We start from the raw sequence: 19997 nt of genomic DNA on the forward strand, positions 1-19997 counted from the left end.
GTTAGCAAGCTAACACAAGGTCTCACACAGAGACCACCACCTGTCCCAATATGTCCAAAGGACAGAAAAAAGCACACTGTGGTTAGGGGTGGAGGTCCCTTTATAGGTGGGGTAAAGGGGGTTAATTGCTTATTCAATTGTGTAAATCATTAATTTTCCACCTGTCCTAATTGTTCACAGGGGCAGTAATACCCCTCTTGTGCTGCCAGTTAGGACGTAAGGGAAGCAGAGTTTTCAGATACGTCTGTATATTTAATACAATTCTCATAAACATAATTTCTTAGAAATGTTTATTCAAGTTAAAAGCCCCTGTGAAATGGTTCCTTTGTTGTTAAAGCATTCCACTCATCAAAATATGGCTTCAGTGATGCCTTTTTTTTGGAAGTTCTTTTATATGCAAATGAATAGCATCACTTGTGCTTAAAATTAACAGAAAAAATAGTTATATGACTGGAACAAAAATTTAAATTATTTTTGTGTAAATGTGTTTTCTCATAGAAATGTTCCAGGGAAAAAATCTAGCATGTTCCAGGGAAAAAATCTACAGGATTCATGCTCCAAAACTTGAGGTCATTGTAGCTGGTTTTGGGATGCTCATTTATAGGCTTCTGGTTAAATACTCAAAAATGCATGCATGCTAATATTTTGGGTTCCATTACTTCCTATGCAGCTTTTGTGCATACTATATGTGTCTTCATTAAATCTTCAAGCCATCTGAACTATTTTGTTACGGTTGTAAACAATATCAGCATCTAATATCTTTTAACCATTGAGGACTGACTTCCGGAATTATATTTTCACAGCATGTCATGGAATTGCCCCATTGTGGTAGTATTAGGACTCTGTACTTGGATTTCTAGTTATTTCCTTATTTTTTATTTGTTCACCACCACTGAGTGCTGTTGCCTCCTTATACATATTAATCTGTTTAGGTATACTTTCTATGATTCTTCCTTAGAACCAGGTTGATAGTCATTGAGCTGAACACCATGGATATTATCTTTATATACATCAGCAGAGGTGGTAGAAGCTAGTGAAAAAATAGTGAGGGAATTTAAACATAAATGTTAAGACCAAGGAATGATCAAGGTTTAAGCTTTTACATAAAGAAACATGAGCAAACCAGATGGGCTGAATTGTTCTCATCTGCCATCAAAAGTTTATAGTGCTGTGATGGGTGTTTTTCTATGGCTATTTGGTGCTCCAGCAGCTGTTCTTTCTCCTTGGTGTTCTTGTTTATCTGTTTCTTTGCTTTACTTGTTTCTTGGCACAAGATCATAGTGTCACGTCCATGGTGTTTACACACTCTAACAAGATCTGTTGCACAGTTATTTTCATGTCCAGCCATTCTGTACTCCCGATCATGGCCTGTCCGCTGCTAATGAAGCCAAGTAAATTCTTTTTAAATCTGTTGAAGTAGTATACTGCACTTAATTGCATGAACACGTGTCTGGAGTTTAGTTCAGATCCCAAAATAACATGTTTGCAGAGTAACGCATTTTCCCACCGGCTTACAAGTGACCAGCTGAACAAGTTAACAGGTATATGAAAAGGTGGCACTCTAAACTATATTGTGTAAAAATACAGAATAAGCTTGTAGAAAGTCAGTTGCCAAGCCACTTTGGCAGAATACATTGGGAATGCATGAAAACTGGTTTTAAAAAATGTTATTGTAATATATATTTCTCAAGAAATGTTTTATAAGGATAATGAAGTGCATAAAGTAAATGTTTATGAAACATTTTCACATTGGTAAAAAAATGGAAAATAAATAATACACAAACAAAGCCTGCTGATTTGTATTATGTAGCGGAGTAAAGTAATTTAAAATACTGCAGACAGAGTGAATGTCATTTTCATAGTTCTTTTATTATGTAGGAAAATATATTCCATATCTGAAAAGAAAAAGTAAGATTGAAAGTAAATTAATATGAGAAAAATGAATAGGATATTACTTTCAAAATACATTACTTTTAAGTCTTCAAATATTATGTTGGCTATGAATAAAAGACACAGAGCTGAACCGATTGTGATTATGATAATCCTAGAACAAAAATTTAAGGTATACAAAATTTTCATATGAATAACTTGAACTCCCATTAAATAAGGCAGAATGAATTGGGATTAAGGCATGGAAACAAGGTTTTGGTCAAATTGAGTCTACATCGATTAGTGATCCTCACATCACCAAGCCTTCGACAATTTATGTAGTTCTGTCACTTCAAATTAGTCAATAATATTTATGTAACAAAATAAATCTGCACAAATCAACACTTATGTTTATAAAATATAAAACAATAATACTTATACTCAATACTGTACAATACTGTGATCCACTAGAAAGTATAAGATGGATGTTAAATAATTATTTTTGGTTTTACCATTCTTGGTTTTTGCAGTTAAGGGGGATAGCAATGAAATTCCTGCCTGCACCCCTTATTTTTGTAGAGGATATGTTTTTTGATTGCAAGGGTACCCACGATACCTTGGAGTTATTTTTGATAAAAATAAATGGGGTATTTTCAATAAATGAGGTATTACTCTAATATATCAATTTAGTATATCCATAATTAGTTTTTTGGATCTTTTCATTTATGTGGAGAACAATACAATAAACCTGTTTGCGTCCTTTAGGATGTACCCGTATGTCCTGAAAAGCTGTGCCAAAATACCCAGTATTGCTAACGCCATTATACGAGGAATGGCTGATCATTTACTTTACTGAACTTCTGGTGGGTGTCAGCACGGACACTTACTGGAAGTAGAGGACAGGAGAGACTTAGGATGGTCTTTGTAGACCCTTCAGGGATCTCCGATTGCTCCCTTGCTGGTTGATCACACATTTCCATCAGGAATGCAGGACAATCAGCAAAGAAAGATCAGGGGGAGGAGATGTTTCTTCCCCTTTTACCCACCCCAAAATAGAAAAAAATAAATGACTTCATGTAGGGCACGTATCAGACAGTGTCATGCTACATTCCGACACGTCCAAAAATGGGGGGGTGGTTGTCGAGGTTATACAGATACCTGCCAATCCTATCTGCGCACCTGTTGCCTGCCCCCACAACCTTCCTGCGAGTTTGCAGAGAGCTGAGGAGTGGTATAGTGGAATTTCAGGGGGAAGGGCTGCACTCCCACATGACGTGACATAGCCCCCCCTTTATCAATTCCAATGACGAGAGACCCAGAGGCAGGGCTTATTACATCATAATAGGTATCACTGCATACTGCAGTACCCTGCTATTTTGGCATCTTATTTATATATATTTATTTTTTTCAGTTGCATGATTTAGTGGTGGAACTTATTCGTGCCCCCCCCCGTTTTAACTGTGGTATCTTATGTGCCGCCCCCCCCCCCCATTATAATATTCCTAGACTCGCACTGGCTAAAACATAAGTTTTTGATTATTGAGCAGTTCACCAAAGTACCAAAAAAAATCTACAGTTAAGTGCAGAAAAGCAGAAGAAACAGAATATATGACTCAAGCTTCCCAATTTTCACATGGACACGGACCGTATATAACCCTTGGAACACGTGGAGATGGAAGCTACACTGATTGTAAAGTACTTTCACAGATAAGTTTTGCCATTTTTGGTCTATTATTCTAATGAAGTAGATCCCATATGTCAGGGGTGTCCAAGTTTTTTCTGCAGTGGGCCACTTCATCAGAATTGTATCCGTGCGAGGGCTGCACTCATTTTTCACTGAGAGAAAATACGGCCTTTAATAAAATATGCAGATTAAAATAAAGTAAATGACACAAAACCTTTACTTTTCCTCTCACTGATTTCTGGGATTTCCGGGCCTACAAATTCAGGATTCTGGATAAGTAAAAATGAAATAGTTCTATTTATTTTAGCGATGCACTAAAATGAAAATTCTGGACCAAAACCGAAAATTCAGGGTTCACTTAGCCGAAACTGAAAGTGACCCCCCCCCACACTTTTAATAAAAGTAAGTTACACACCAAAATTGTACAAGAAAATTATATATTATGATTGTTAACAGCAATCTCAGGCATACCCAGATTCCAGCATGTACTGGTTGGCTGGGCATTGTATTTTTTGTCCAATTTTATTAAAAGTAACACACCACAATTGGACAAAAAAAATCAACAATATGACTTGGCATGATAGGAGTGTGATTGCTAACAGCAAACACACTTTCTTTATACCCAGGCAACCAGTAAATGCTGGAACCTAGGCATGATGGGACTGTGATTGCTGTTAGCTGTTAGCAATCACACTCCTATCATCCCAAGTCAGCCAGTATATGCTGGTACAGGGTGGCTATAAGTGCAGACCCCTTACTGCTGGCAGCATCAATACACAAGGGGGGAACTAGCCAGGTTTCAGCATGTACTGGCTGACTTGGCATGATAGGAGTGTGATTGCTAACAGCAAACACACTCTTTTTATACCCAGGCAACCAGTGAATGCTGGAACCTAGGCATGATGGGACTGTGATTGCTGTTAGCAGATTGCTGTTAGCTGTTAGCAATCACACTCCTATCATCCCAAGTCAGCCAATACGTGCTGGTACAGGTTGGCTGTAAGTGCAGACCCCATACTGCTGGCAGCATCAATACACAAGGGGGGCAGCTAGCCAGGTTTCAGCATGTACTGGCTGACTTGGCATGATAGGAGTGTGATTTCTAACAGCAATTACAGTCCCATCATGCCTAGGTTCCAGCACTTACACATCCATGCTATCACACACACACACAAATTCATTCATTCACAGATTCATTCCCTCAATCAGACATACTCATTCACACAACCTCCCCCACCCCCTTACCTGCTCTACAGCTCTCGATGCTGCTCACAGACTTCAGCAGGGGGCGCGGCCTCCCTCGTTCTCCCCACAGAGGAGGCAGGACTGGAGCAGAGAATAGACCCTCCCACAAGTAAGTAGCAGGGCTCTTGTGATCCTGGCTGCCGATCTCACGCGGGCCGCACCTCAAGGTTCCCCGGGCCGCATTTGGCCCGCGGGCCGCATGTTGGACGCCCCTGCCATATGTGATTTCATAAAACCGAGGAAAAAACTGTGTTCACGCTGTTACTAAGGCCATCATATTGTGTGACAGGGGAGAAAGCCGTATTTGTATTCCTGCAAAATATTTAATATTAAATATTCCCAACAGAAAGAAAAAATAAACTTCTCTGAGGAGTCTTCTTCAAAGAATCTTAAGGCACTGAATTCCACTGAAGTCATTCACAGGTAGCACCTGTAGACCATATAAACCAGGTCTATGTATTCACTATAGGTCCTCCTCTGCACAAGAATGCATTCTTTGAGTCATGTATTCCAAAGGCTTGGTCAGCAAGTTATTTTTCTTTCTTAACCATCCGGAGTGAGCTGTAGCTGGATATCCAGATTCCGAATACACCCAGTAAAACGGCTGCACGTCCCATTATCACGTCCGTTGCATTGATAATTATTTTACCAGATGCCCGTATCTAGAAAATAATAAAAACAAATTAACATCTGATAAAAGCCAACCTGTTATCTAATGGGCAGAGTTGGAGGTGGCCAAACACGCTCATTTCACTTTATAACTGATCAATCAAAGCTTTGCTATTTTCTATTGATATCAAACAAAGGGTACCGGCCAAACAATGCACAAAGCGAACAATCACAAAAAATTAAATTATTCCACTTTTGGCAAGACATGATGTGTTAAATATTTATGGTAGATGAGATACTGGGCTGCATCAATAAGATGTTTTGTAGAGCGGAGTAGATTAAAGTGTACAATGAAGAGGTTCTACTGAAAACAGCCATCAATTGTCACGTTTACAGGGAATGAAGAGGACACTTAAGTAAAGAACCTGATATTTCTGGTGAGCATTATACAGAACAAATTGACCTGAGAAAAACATTTATTAGCTCCCAAAAGGTCACCACAAACTACAATAAATAATGCTTTATGTAGATCCAACAAATGTAACTAAGCTAGAGTAATGCTCTGCAAGTATTGCTTACTCCTCTGTCAGACAGGGAACTATTTGGGCTGAGGTCAAAAATGGAAGAAAAAAAAAATTTGAATAAGCACAGCTTCCAAAAAACTGACAACATATCATGAGTCAATACTTTATATCGAATATTATAAACATTTAATTACTAGCAATATATAACATATTATATTATATATGGACCACACCTTTTTCTAGAGTCTACAGTTATGAGGTCCAGGAAAAGCTGTAACACTAAAAGCTGCCAAATAATGATTGAGGACATTACCGTACAAGACTGCTTAATCTTTTTTTTGGGGGGCCACCTGATAAATTTTATTGATAGCAATAGGAGTTAACAGGTGAACGCAAGTAGACCTGCTTAACGCCTCATATAGAATAAACCTATTATGTCCTGTACACAGCCTATAAATAGATGACACTCAGGTCGGATGTATCACCAGCATTGCCATTCTTAATAAAACATATTGCACTGCTCCCATAGAAACATACGTTACTATTTATGAAACTTTAATTTTACTTTTGATCTTTATAAATGTCTGCAGCTAAATTGATTGGAATATAAATTTCACTACTACCTTTGGTGAAATTATTGAATTTTGAAAACCAAATCTTTTTACTAGACCCCATTTCACATAGGTTAATCAGCCAGTCTCTTTTCTTTATTTGCTACATAAGTTATCAAATTCCACTGAACAGCCGATGGTATATATATACACCGAAACATATACCAAAATTCAAATAAGTTATTTTAAATTTGAAAGGAGAAGTTAAACTTTAGTTATCTAAAAAGTACATTTGCCCCCAATGACTCCTTGATATTACCCAAACAAAATTTTTTTGGCTGCAAAAAATTACCAGACCGAAGGGATTAAACAAATCCACTTATTCCAGTATCGAGTTTAAACAAGGTACTTAGCGTACAATTGCGGCATCTTTACAGAAAAAGTAATTGCATACAATTTTTTTCAAACATGCCTACCTGCAACAATCGAACGTATCCCGGTGTAATTCTTCGAAAACACAGAACCATGTTCACTTGAATCTTCTAGTTAGCTGTGAGCAATATATATATATATATATATATATATATATATATATATATATATATATATATATATATATATATATATATATGTTCAAAAATCCGAGAGAGGATATGGATGACTTGATATTGTTCGCTGAAAATATAATACTGAGAACAATGAATCTGTTGCTAGAATGCAAAAGCACGTGTATTAAGTACTGACCTTCGGAGACTTAACAAACATAAGCCATTTATAACTCAATGTCTTGCCTGTATATAAAGCATATGCTAAACTAAATTACATAAGCTGTCACATGGCATCACTAAGAATGGCTTAGATACTTGCAGACTATTTCAAATACCAGGCCTGAGCCACAGGAAATGAAGATGTGACCTGCCTTCCAATAAAAACAGTTAGTATAAAAGATGTTGTGAATTTCCATCATGCTTTCCATGTATCGTATAAAAAACCATTACATTCTATACATCCTCTCTACTATATAAAACACATACAGTAGAAGCAATATACGTACTGTATCCTTTTATATGTATGGTTTTTGTTTTATTTATAGTTTTTATATATACTTAGTCTTAAACCTTACACACTAAGTTATACAACAACAAAAGGAATCTGCAATAAATGCAGTACATACTGTACATACCTCCCATAGAGGGTGATAGCATGGGCCATGTTTTGTTTTCCAGGACACATACATGGTTGCTGACCAGCACGTGTTAAGTGATGCCTGCAGTGTTGGCTGTATAAACTCACGGGGGGGGGGGGAGTACTGGTATACATGCACAGGAGGGCTTACACCACTTGGCCTGGGGGCAAGCATCAGCTAAGAGGCTCCCTCTTAGTTCCACCATTCTATATTATACCCCCCCTATGCACAGACTCTCTATCACACAATTATAGCCCGCTCAACCTTACCTCGTGTTGCAATTGGTGTCACTTGGTCTCTAATATTTAACTTTGGCAAACAATGGTGGCCAAATGGTTGTATAACAAGAGCCTAAAAGCTCTCATTGAAATACTCCAGGTTGTCTACTTTCCAGAAATAAGCACTTTGTGGGTTATCTATTGTTTTGTTTGTCATCACAAACCATTCCACTGACTGTGAAAATAATGAAAAAAATACTTGAATGTATGAATGAACAGCAATGTATGGTGTCTGACATTTGCCCTATAATTGCCACAAAGACATAGCAATTCTTACAAATAAGGTTTCCAAACTCAAGACACTTAAAAGCAATGTATCTGGGGCTGTTTTGGCCAACTCACTTTAGTGACAAATATAGCAAAATAATACAAAAATGTTGGACTAGTATCAAAGGAAAGCCCCATCTGTCTTTCAAAAAATAATGTGTAATAATGTATAATTTGTATGGTTACAGTAAAAATGGAAAAGGAGAGTCATAGCTCAACAAACATATTGTAAAAACATGCAAAGTACACTTAGCAAAGAAGGGGTTAAAGTCACAGAACAATCAACAAAACATTTGCAAATTGGGATTTCTAATGGAAAGGGGGAAATGCATATGGAGAGATTCAGAAAACACAACACAAAAATGAAAAAGGGCCCACAGCTATGTTAGAGTTTCCCCTCTAAGGCAATATTAACCCAATTTTTTTTAAACTTGAATGCGAAAAACATAACCGGTAAGCAGTGTTCCCTCTAAGCTGTGTGTTTTTTTAGATAGCGTACATGTCCAAAAATTGTGCGCACAACCGTTTTAAAAAAAAAAAAAAAAAAAAAAAATTTTTTTGAAACTTTATGCACAAGAGAAACTTTCTGCGCACGCCAACTAAGAAAAATCAGATGGAACATTCCCGGTAAGTACAATTGTTACAGTTGCTTAAAACTATTAGGGAAATGAGTTAAGAGCCTTAGACCAGAAGATTTCAAATTAAGATCACATTGGTTTCTTTGTATAACAATAGGACATAAGACTCTTATTAAACTAAACCAGCTCCAAGTTAACAAACTCAATTTAATGACACAGCCCATAGCATGGACTTTTTGGTTTTCAACAAGCAAAATAGTTTTGGCCATATTTAATTTAAAAGCAAAGGCTAATTTATTTCAGACAGGTGTGGATTACTAGCAAAACAAGAATTACAGTAAGTTTCCTTCTCCTTACCCCCATGTAAAGTGTGAAAAAAAACTTTCCACCAAAAAAACGTGAAAATAAAGAAAAACACAAGAATAACCTGTGTAAACAAGTTTTTATGTGAAATCCCTTAAAATAAATTATTGAGCCTTTTTATAATAGCTGGCAAAACATAATCAGAGTTCTTGATCTGCAAATCCTTACCTACAACAGCATTCTCTCTTTCTAAACTACTCCATCACTACATTTTACACTTTCAAATTTCAGACCAGAACATCTTATTTTCAACGTAATCAGTTCTGGTCAGGTGCTTGCTGAGGTGGGTGCCAGGAGTGCACAGCATACAGGGGCCTAGTAACCAAGGCTATGTTAGTGTATGGTGTTAGGATGACTGTATGATGCTAGTCAAGAGTGAACCTATGGATTAGTCATAAAAGAGACTGTGTGTACATGTGTGTAAACGTATGGTGTTGGAGTGAGTTTGTGTATTATGTGTGTGTTTTAGTTATGGGGGGGCTGGCACAGAAATACTGCAACCACGTGCCACTAACCCCAGACTCACCAGTTTTCACTGTAATCCATGATTACAGTTATCCATTTATGTAATCAAACTTCACTTCTCATCATAACATGCAGATACTTTCTTTAAAATGCTGGTTGATCACTGTAGAAACTGTAGTCCCCAGAAACTGGAGATCTACCAACTAGCTACAGTTGGAGTAAACTCTTAAAAGTAAAACTTGCACATCTCCTTTGCAATATTATAAGCATCTGCCATGGGAAAAATATTAACCTGTTATTCACAGTTCTTATTATTAATAATGAAACTTCCTGATAAGTCAAAGAAAGCATTTCATGGAAGAAAAAATCATGCAAGAAATAATAATTACAGTACTGTGAAAAAGTATTTGTCCCTTTCCTAATTTTAATAATTATCTATTAATTGGCACAGTGGTGAACCTTCCAAGGTGAGGCTGGCCTACTAAAATTCATCCAAGAACGCATCGACGACTCATCCAGGTCGTCACAAAAAACCCAGACTAACATGTAAAGAAATGCAGGCCTCGCCTGCCTCAGTTAAGGTCAGTTTTCACCATTTCACAATAAGAAAGAAACTGTGCAAAAATGGCATCCATGGGAGAGTTGCAAAGTGAAAACTGACTCAAAGTCTTCTCTAAGATTTGCCAATATGGGATAGTATTCTGTGGACTATTGAGTCAAAAGTGGAACTTTTTAGAAAACCTTGGCCGTGTTACATCTTGAGTAAAGCTAACACAGCATTCCACAGTAAGAACAGCATACCAACAGTCAAACACGGTGGTGGTAGTGTGATTGTCTTTGGCTGCTTTTCAGCACCTGGGCGAAATTGCCAAAATTGATGAAACCATGAACTCTGCTCTCTACCAGAAACTCATGAAGGAGAATGTCCGGCCAGTAGTTTATGACATAAAGCTCTAGTACAGTTGGGTTACACAGAAGGATGATGAAGCACACAAGGAAGTCCACGTTGGAATGGCTTAAAATAAACAAGATTAAGGTTGTGGTGTGATTTGAATCTGATTGTGATACAGTGGCATGGCCTTAAAAAGGCAGTTCTTACTTATACTCTCCAATGTGGCTGAATTAAAACAATTCTACCAAGAACAGTGGGCCAAAATTCCACCACAGGGATGAAGTGCAAAACTCATTGCCAAGGTTTGATTGCAGTTGTTGCTGCCAAGGGTTTTGTAGGCCAATTACTTTTTTACATGGGTAATACAAGTTTAGATAGGATTAATTTCTGTCTCCAAACAACACATCATGATCTGAGTGTTGTATGTACTATACTTTGCACATTTAAGTAATTTCAGGACAACTTTATTCAAATTCACATTTATTAATATAAAATTTGAGGTTCACATAAAATATATCCATGAAAATATTTACAAATGCATAACAAAATAAATCTAATTTACTTTCCGCATTGGAAGAATATCGGTTATCCAGTAGTAGAAAAGAGAACAAAGTACCATTTTGTGATCTGGAAAACAAAAATAAAATAAAATGCATAATTAAAAACAAAATTACATTTAATATATTTGTTTATAATTAACTACAATATATAATTATCTATGAATCTACAGATCTCTATATATGGCTATACAGACATAGCTGGGAACTCCTGTATCCAGGTCAGTTTCCTTTTTTCCTTCAGCCAAGGGACCATACCTTAGGGGCACGAGGTCTTTGGGCACCTATTTTTTTGTTTTTACTGGAAATCTGTTTGAGGTCTCTCCTGGAACTGGATGGTACCCCTTATAATGTCAAGGTGACATAACTGGAGTCATTAGTACTGTTTAATTTTATTTCATTTTTTATACCTGTGTTCAGCCTGCAAAGGGGTGGCTCATCAAAGGTCTCAAGATTGTCTGGACAGACCTTCTGGGAACCTTTTTTACTTTTAATATTGTTTCTGCGGCAGAGGACACACAAACATAAGTTTGGACACTCTTTGCTTTTATTATATAATCCGAGCTTGCACTGAGTGTTGTTATATCTGACAGTAAGCTAGTGATGCTACCTCACGCTGTCTAATGACAGGGAAACGTCCCGCTGAAACAGAAACCACAGGATGTACTTTTACGTCCTCTGTCACCTAGGGCTTTTTTCCAAGAACATAATAGTGTGTCCTATGTCTTGAAAGGGTTAGGAACAATTTTTTTTTTTTATTTTTTTTTTAATAACCTCTTGTTATTTTTACCACTATTATCATTTTGTACACAGCCTTCATCAAAAAAGAGTGCAACATAACAAGAGTGTCTCTTAAGGGATCTCACATGTAAATAGCAGGTACTAAAAATGTAGTTATGAAGGTTTTATTTTTGTTTTACTTTTTTAATCACACAGTGATCAGGAAACTGGGCTCAGTCACTGGGTTACCTAATTTGGTGATATCACTTTCAAACACTGCACTAGAATCATGTGGTATACATAACGGCATTGTAAGATTAGTGACCAGGAGTCTGCCCGCTAAAACAAGATGAGGAAGCAGGAAGAGTCCCAGATCATTTAGAAAGAGAGATAAAGAGAGAGAAACCAGTACAAGAATTAATGGTATAGGTGGGTAAAGATACCCACAGTGGTCAAAGTTGCACACGCCAGCTATGGCCTGCACTTTAACCCTTAATCGGTATGCTTCTTCTACAGAAAGCTTGTAATTCAAATTGATTTGCAGTATACATATACCTTTGATTACATTATTATTTTAAAGCTTAAAAGCACAGACTCCATTTTTTAAAGCTAGGAATGTACTAGATTTTAAGCAATATTGTTATAATGAGAATAGTCTAAAATGACTTAGCATAATGAATAAAAGTTTCATGATTTTGTACTGGCAACAAGCCAAATGCCCACTGCACATCAAGCACTGTACATCTTGTACTTTTAAATTGGTTATGTGCCCAACTTCCTGGCTGCAACAGTTTTTGCTTTAATCTTCTAGATGAATAACATTTTTTACTCCATTAAGGTCGGAATACATAACTACAGTAGGTCATTCACGTCATTTTAGCTGACCTAAAGCTTATCTCATCAAGCACCACCATGAAGCAATGTACACATATAAATAGATTCATATAGATGGTATTTCCCATACATTAACAAAATGTAAACTGAAATTTGGATGTAAATTATTGCTTTATCAAGGTATTTGTATTATGTTAATTTTAAAGAGCCCAGTGATCCATACAATAACTCCTCATCCGTTCAGTACTAACATGGAACATGGTGGGGAAGACTGAACACTAGTGTCATTATCTTCCTGAATCAAATAATTGATGGTTGTGATGTATTTTTTCACAGAAACCAGTTTTCAAATTGTTCCCATCTCATTACATACCCTATGGAAAGCCAATGGAAGAGACCTGCTAACAAGAATCTAAAATATATTACATTACATAACTATAGCATACATGTATTGGGTGATGGAATGTTATGTGTTTATTAACCCTGTCTAACCGATAATCAAAAAATATTTTTATTTTGGAAATACACTATATAACACACAAAAACCACATACCAATAGGTAAGGAAGAATGTTCTTTGAAGCTTTCCAAAGACTCCTTTAATCTTTCAATATCCTGTAGAAGTACCAGGGCCTTAAGATGATGCAAGGCAGTCACATCGGATGAAGGCATTTTCCTGCTCTTGATCTGATTTAGTGTTTCAAGGATAATATCAAGAGACAACGCATCAGTTTCACATCTGGATTTGCCTGAAGGAGATACAGATTCAAATATAATAGTATATAGATTTCAATGAAAATAGGTGAATGCACAATCCAGTAGCAGAGTGTTGTAGTTATTAGAATATTCATAAGAATGTAAAATTTTTCTTGTGGGGAACCTCAACAGTTTTCACTGGACCTCTTTAAATATGAGTCAAAATCATAATAATCTGAGGCTATTCTATTTAAATGGGAAAGATTCATGGAATAGCCTTCTGGCAGATATGGTAGAGGTTAACATAATAAAGATTTTGAAGTGTATGATAGTCTAATTTCTTTCCTGGACATGGCCAAAAATTAAATAAAAACTTTGACATTTGGGTTTCAGCACAACCAGATTTGCAAGGTGTGAAATTGCAATCATACACATTACAAATGCTCTTGTCATAGGCCATTTATCGTATTAGATAGCATTATGATCGGAGAGCCCACCTAGATTTTATTGCTCACTATATAATGCCACACGACAGAGCTGCATTAAGTCTCACAAGCAGCTCACTTGTAAACACAGCTATAAAACGCTCCATTAATACAGTAAGGGGATTTAAAATATGTGGGATACGCATACGGCTATCCTGCGTATAAGACAGGAGCAAGAACCTAACAAGATTTGTGGTTCTTACAGCAGGAAAAAATGTGTCTGCATTATGTTATATTGTGTGTTAAGCACACTCTTGGTAAGACATTGTCTAAATGCATTGGCTAGTGTCTATACCAGTGGTTTTCAGACCAGTAATAAATGACCACACAACTGGTTTCATGTTTATCCTCACCGGACTATAACCAAGTAATCCTGGACCCCATACCCGTTAGCAGTGTTTGAAGACTGGTTACATAACCGTTGTTCTTTCTGAAGCTTTAAACATACAAAAACATGTTAAGGGATGCAATGAACATACTATCTGTAAAGTAGATTTCTTGAGTTGCCTCTAGGAAATCCAGCAGATCACCCGCCTTCTTCGTCATCTCTTCCTCCATGATTGTTTCATCGGGGTAGTTTAAGGTTTCTGTTTGTTCATCACATCTTTCCGGCTGGTCTATTAAAACAGAAGCTCTAACTTTTGGCCACAGCCCTGCAGCCTTTAGCCTTTCCTTCTGGCGCTTCCTCTGCAACTTCCTTCGCTTGTTTTTGTTAATATGGACAGAATCAGAGGTTTGTAAATGCAGGATTGGAGGATGGATGTTGTTTTTGCCCTCAGCCACAACCTGAGGACTACTACGTGCTTTCTTCTTCCTTCTGCGCCTTTTAGAAACCCTTGGGTTATTCCCTAAAAACAGACTATGGTTTATAAATGGAATTCATATCGATCTTTAAACATCTGCCCCTAACAGTATAGGAGGCATTGTATAGTAATTGTCAAACATACATATCAGCAAACATGATCAAATGTTTTTAAAGTTAGAGTGTTCCCTTCCACACCATTGTTAAAGAAAACTCCATAATATATTTGTATATTTTAAAGACAATGGGTAGTCTTTAAACCCATTGTGGCACTAATTATTTTGCCTACCCATGTGAGGTTACGGGTGGACACATAAAATTATACCTCCGGCTTCTCACAAACTGACTGGTGGGCGAGCAACTGATCAGACTAAGTTCTTTAAAAGGATTATGAAGCAACACAGCTTTCTTCACCGTTCCCTTCAATATATCTGGAGGGCACTTGCAAATAATATTGTTGCAAATAATTATCTTAATTAGGGATGCTGTCCTATCCTGGCATGACTGACTGGTCATAAATGAACTTATTTTCCATTATCTTTTACAGAAAATCAATCCAAATAAATCCATGATCAAAGAGAGTAAACATGTCTATCTAGAAGAGAAATGTATGTTTACAGCTTGCTCTTACATTTGCATATAAACATATAAAGCTTACACATTTCTGTGAGATAAGAAATTGAAGTAAAAGAATGATTGATGGGAATGGAATTTATAACTTAAGTCACCTTTAAATTGGTCTAGTTTGGACTGAAGAGAACTCAGCTGGAAATATCTGTGCATGCAAATATCACAGACAAATTGGAATCCATGCCGCACTTCAACAACCCCATATTATTTAAGTTTTCCAAGCATTTTTCCTTGAACTGCCTCACCACACACAAATAATTACAATAAGCAAAAATAAATTAGACCTGCCTAATTTTATTCTATTGGCCAAGGTCCATGGAACACATCTGCTTCTACAAAAAAGGAAAAACTCAAGTTTCTTTTAGTTAAATGTGAATTCCCACCACAACTGTGTACCCTACTTTATTCTGAGATCAGCATTCGGCATCAGTTTACATGGTTCTACAAAAACCAACAAGAGCTGTGATTTGATTTATCGTAGTCTTCCACTTTGTTTAGCTGATTTCTCAAGACCCTGCGGTTCCAACGAACAGACGTCAGCACAGGAAAAAAGTCTTAGTATCATTGTAAATATATGTAGCCAATGTAATACAGCTGCTACACTTTTAGAAAGATTTTAAATATAATGCATTGTTTTAAATAGAGCAGATAGATTAAATATGTGCTGTACCAAGCATGGTTTTGCCTTTCACATCCCTTTATGAAGCTCTGTAGCTTTATTTAGTGCAAACCTAATTCAAAAATGTATTTTTGAGTATTTTAAAATCACCATATCGACACGGTTATTCCCCCCCCCCCCAGTATTCTTGATAGTTTCACTTTACTGGAGAAATTTAAACTACACAGGACTTAACGACATCAGCATGAAAGAGGAGCTGTAGACTTAAAACTACAGTACCACTAGGTCCACTGAGCTTTAACTTAAAAGTCACTCACTGATTCACTGGAAAGGTTAACTACTTTTAAACAAACCATGCTGTGGATGCTAGACACATGCGTCTGCGGTTTATTACATTTCTAGTAGCTCCTAGAGTCAAAAACTTCATATTCAATGCCTCCAACAGTGTCTTTTGACCTGTGCCGACTGCCGGCATGTCGAACTGCAGTGCTGTAGTCTGTACTAACTTCCCAAAATGTAATGACACTCACTGTTGGAATTAAACAGTTTTTATTACGTTCCAACATGTCTGCCATGCTTGTCATGTAAGACGTTTTGTCTTCACTGAGAAGTGGCAGAAGTGAGAAAGTTTCAACATGCGTGGGATAGATGTAATGCTATCCTGAATTTAACACAAGACCCAGGATTGATTAAGGTCTGAGTTTTTACATCAGAGAAAATGGCACACTAGAATGGCTCTGATCTGCTGTCAAATTCTATATCTCTATGTTACAATTATTTACTTAGTAAATATAAAAAAAGCCAAGAAGCTAGCATTATAAGCCACTTTCATGAGTCAAAACAACTCAAACAAGTATCTAATACCATACTGTCTGCTAAATACAAACAGCAATTCTTCTGGAAATTTCAGCCGTTGATATAACCGTCTTCCGCTTGCCACTTGAATTACTCCATTCCAAGTTATTTCTCAGCTCTGGTAAGGTCTAACTAATCTGTTCCTTCTGCCTGTAGAAACAATCTCGGAAACAGAACAGATCTACCATCTCCTTCGCCCTGACACCCAAACTACCCATGGATGGCAATACTGTTACTTATCTGCGTAGACTTTTGCACACTGCCTCTCATTGATGCATGCCTGGGTACGAGCAGAAAATAAACGAGAGAAAAAGCTCTTTGAAATTCCTTAATCTGCCATAGTATATAAACCATTCAGTTAGATTATACGACTGCCTACATAGGAGGATGCATAAAGCTGACAGCAAGCTTGCAAGAAACAGGAAAACTAAAATTATAGTTGGCAATTACCTTCTGTATCTTCGCTGTTCTCTGAATTTTCTGAGTTGGATGATCTGCAATCATTTTGAGAACTTGGTACGTAGTCATCTGGTGGCAAACTCACAGTGTACACCTTCTGATTATTTGGGGGACCCTTTTCAGAACCTAAATAAAAGAAAAACAATGATTCTGTATGCTCTTCAGTGAACATATCACATTAATGCCACTATGCAAGCCAGTTTATGGTTATACAACGAGGTAATTACATGCTAGCTGGGTTTAATAACCCGGGGCAGATGGGGAGGTACATTACATAGCTTGCAAAAGCGAACCAGGAGTGGTGGAACGTTTCATAATAAGCCTGCTAAAGTATTTAGGTTCCAGAATTCAAGATGCTAATGACTCCATCTTCATGCGATATACAAGGTATTATATACCCAGTGGCAAACTATAGTACTGTTTTATAAGTAGCATTTATAAAACTATTGCTCAAGCCATAAACAGTAATTTAGCTGGCATCTTTTGGTGAGCAATAACATAGCCCTGTTACCGAAAGAAAAAAAAAAAAAGAGGCCAATATCTTTATGTTGTATATTTTGATATAATATGTAATAGCCACTGAGCATATTTAAGAGATTCTGGGAAATATTATCAGTAATTAATAAAGCAATACTGTTTTTTTTCCAGGGTTCCTATAACTAACTAAGTTCTTGCCAGAAGAGGGCACTAGTTGACTCTTGCATAGGTCCTGTGCATATCTAAATCTAAAAGAGCCAGCACTGACAAACCTTGATTAAAATGCACAAAAGGCTGACGTGAAAAGTACTTGAGGTTGAATTAATCCACAGGATAGCAAAACTTGGCAACAAAATCCTTCTGGATAATTCTGAACTTTGTCGCAATTTCATGGCAAATATGTACTAAACAAAAAAGCTTCGATTTAGGTCTCAAAAGATATGAAAGGCCATTTCAGTCTCATCGCCGTCGGGCAGTACAAACTCCCAGAATCAATAGCTTACTATCATACCTCATAAAGTGCAACCACCTCTGTTTGGTAACATATTTCATGTTTTTCATTCCACAGACATTTTATACCAGTTTCTCTAATTTACCAGTTTTGTTACAAAAATACAGTGCACCCATTCTCTTAATATTATAGATATATATGTTCTGTATATACACAGAGTACTGTGAACTTTTAGGCAGGTGTGAAAATACCATTAAGTAAGAATGCTTTCAAAAATAAAAATAAACTATTAACGTTTCTATCATTTAACAAAATGCAAAGTGAGTGAACAGAAGAAAATCTAAATCAAATCAATATTTGGTGTGACCACCCTCTCCAAATTCTTTTCACAGAGGTACAGCCACCTTAAGCTGCTGTAACCTGTGCCTTATCAGTCTTTATCATTCTCCTTAAACCCTGTACTGCCATCACATTTTCATATCTTCTGCTTGGCCTATTAGCCGTTCCTGTGTGTATCATTCGCGTTCAATCCATTGTTTAGCTCCCTTTAACACAGGGACGTTTAATTGCAGTTTTTTAACACCACATTTTTAGATATGTGTGGACGGCCAAACTATGTTTGTTGGTAAATCAGATCTTTAAAAAAGTGGTTCAAATATACACAAAATTATCCACTGGAGAATAGAAGGTCATTTTCTTATCTGTGATTCCATGTCCACGGAGATTTTGCGGAGTAATAAATTCACAAATTCGTGGCATTATTGAACCAGATTAAAGCGTATATCATTAAGTTCTCTGTAATTACAAACATGCCATTCCTCCATTATTGTTGTCATCTAAAAAGCTGCATTAAGCCTAAAGCAAACAAGGACAAACCCTCCTGGTTTCAGGATAGCCATATGCCTGTCAGATACAGGTTTTAATTCCCGCTACCACTTCTGCTGGAAGGCTGCTTCTTCTAAGGAAATTAATACTATGTCATTAAAGTAAAACTTCTTTAGTTTACAGCAGAGGCTCTGGCCTGCAACTTTTAGACTACAGCCTGTTTTATCATTTCGCCACCCTTGAAATATGCTTCCCCTCTTTCTTCTATCCTCTAAGCTATACATGTGGAGATTCCTTAATCTTTCCTGATTGATTTGCAGAATAACATTTTCACCATTTTACTAGCCCGTGTCTCTAAATGCTCTCCAGAATATTTAGATCCTTCTAGGTCTTACAGAAAATTTGGCTCTGCTATAGTTCAACAAACAAAAATCTTCCAGAATATGCGAGATACAAAAAAAAAATAAAAAAAATTTATTTGGAGGACTTCCGGGAGGCGGGCTCTTGAGATGGCCACTTTTTAGCTGAGCTCTCTGAGTGCTACTCGAAATCTGCTTCCATCCGCGCTTTCCAAGCGTCTTATTCCATCTAGCTCATCTCCACTGCTGTGGGCATTCTATCTGGCGCTGGGTCGCGGGTTTATTTGACCCGCAGCACTCCCCGGGAGCCGTGTGCGGACCGCACGTGTTGGGCCTGGAGTGGGGCCTTGCCTCCGCTCTGCCGTTTGGTTCTGCTCGCTCTGTTGGAGCCGCGTGTTTCTCCTGCCTTCTGCCGCTCCGCTTTCCTGGCCGGTGGACGACGTGATAGCCGGGACTAGGCCCGTGAACTTACCTGCATCAGGGAGCTGTGGTATGTGCCGCAACCGAGGTGCTCCTGTAGCCTGCACTCATCTGGCATTGGCCCCGGTGGCGGGCGACGGGGTTGGGGCTGCCTCCCTTCCCCGCGTGCGCTGCTTGGGTCTTCTGCTGCCTCGAGGGCTCCTCTGCTTGTCCCTGGGGGACTCACGCCGCCGGCTAAGCCATCTCAATGGTTGTACCTCCTAGCGTTCGAGGCCCTCTCTACAACTCCTCCATGGCT

The sequence above is a fragment of the Sceloporus occidentalis genome, unplaced genomic scaffold (assembly GCF_023333645.1).
Source record: "Sceloporus occidentalis isolate IW3139 unplaced genomic scaffold, rSceOcc1.0.p SCAF_19, whole genome shotgun sequence".
Lineage (NCBI taxonomy): Eukaryota > Metazoa > Chordata > Lepidosauria > Squamata > Phrynosomatidae > Sceloporus > Sceloporus occidentalis.